The sequence below is a fragment of the Triticum aestivum genome, chromosome 7D (assembly GCF_018294505.1).
Source record: "Triticum aestivum cultivar Chinese Spring chromosome 7D, IWGSC CS RefSeq v2.1, whole genome shotgun sequence".
Lineage (NCBI taxonomy): Eukaryota > Viridiplantae > Streptophyta > Magnoliopsida > Poales > Poaceae > Triticum > Triticum aestivum.
In genome coordinates this window covers 601500980-601502779 of record NC_057814.1, presented here as the reverse complement: position 1 = coordinate 601502779, position 1800 = coordinate 601500980, and positions in this window count along the sequence as shown.

Sequence of the window (1800 nt, the reverse complement as noted above, 5' to 3'; positions counted from 1 at the left end):
GCAGCAGAGGCCGCGGCGGCGGAGGAGGCCGTAGCGGCAGCGGCGGCAGGGGCCGCGGCGGCAGCATCGTCGGCCGATCCGGCGGCGGAAGAGGCGACGGGCGAGGTTGACGTCGAGCCTGTCGCAGGCGTGGCGGGCGGGGTGCCGGGCTCAACCTCGTATGAGGGAGACGGGGACCCGGGGGCCCGCGCGGACTCGACCTCGGGGAAGGGAGTCACGAAGCCAGGTGGTGGCGGCATAGGGCGCCGTGCCGGGGCGCCACCGGGGGCTGCCGCCGCGCATCGCTCCATGAAGGGGGCACGGGGGCCGGCGCCGAAGGGGCCGAAGCCGGAGGAACCTGAAAAAAGGGAACGCCGTCTTGACAAAGTACACATGCCTCGAGGTGTACACATGATGAGTGACAGGATCATAGCACCGGTAACCTTTGGTATTAGGAGGGTAGCCAAGGAAGACACATGGGACGGATCGTGGTGCGAGCTTGTGTGGCGTGGTGGACACGGTGCTAAGATAACAGAGACACCCGAAGATGCGAGACCATCATAGGACGGTGGTGTGCCGAAGAGAAGGTGGTGAGGGGCGTAGTTCCACCGAGGGCGACACGGACGAATGTTAACTAAGAGAGTGGCGGTAGCGAGGGCATCGGGCCAAAACCGAGCGGGCACGTTAGAGTGAAAGAGTAACGTGCGAACACAGTCATTAAGAGTGCGGAGAATGCGCTCGGCGCGGCCGTTCTGCTGGGTAGTGTAGGGGCAAGTCAGACGGAAGATGGTGCCGTGAGAGGCGAGAAGTGTGCGAAGAGCGACGTTGTCAAACTCTTTTCTGTTATCAGTTTGGAGTGCGAGTATGGGGTGACCGAACTGGGTGGTGACATAGGAATAAAAGGCGGTGAGTGTGGCTAAAGCGTCGGATTTACGACGAATGGGAAAAGTCCACACATAATGAGAGTAATCATCTAAAATCACCAAGTAGTATAGATAGCTCGTGTTACTCGCAACGGGAGATGTCCAAACATCACTATGAAGTAATTGAAACGGAAAAGTGGAAACTGAAGAAGACGCACTAAAGGGAAGACGAACGTGCTTGCCTAAGCGACAAGCCTCACAAGAGTGCTCGTCGAGCTTATCACATGAGAAAGAGAAACTCCTAAGGATTTGACGTAAGACGGTGTGGTTGGGGTGACCCAAGCGAGCGTGCCAAAGGTCAACGCCGGCGGCAAGAGCAACAGGTGTGGAGGTGGAGGCGCCGGCGTGCACAGGGTAGAGCTCATCGGGACTGTCACATCGGTGAATGACCATCCGGGTACGGGCGTCTTTCACAGAAAAGCCGACACCGTCAAATTCAACAGTAAGTGGGTTCTCACGAGTAAGACGACGAACGGAAACTAGGTTTGTGACTAAATCAGGTGAAACAAGAACATTAGACATAGTGATGGGTGTGGAAGTGGAGGGAAAGCTAGTGCTACCGATATGAGTAATAGGTAAGGAGGAGCCATTGCCGACGATGATACGAGTGGGTGTGTGAACGGGAGTGGAGGAGGTTAGGATACCGGGATGAGCTGCCATGTGCGCAGTAGCACCTGAGTCCATGTACCAGTCGCCTCCACCGACAGAGCTACTCGACGACGGTGCGGAGTTCTGGGCTGCGAGGAGGGTGGGGTCCCATGGCACAGGTACCGGCGGCGGCGGAAGGCCCCCGTAGGGCGGCGCCGGGACGGGCGGGCCATAACCACCGAGGGGCGGCAGCGCGGGGAGGGCGCCATAGCCGGCGCCAGTCGGCTGGATGGGCGCGCCGATGAACGCC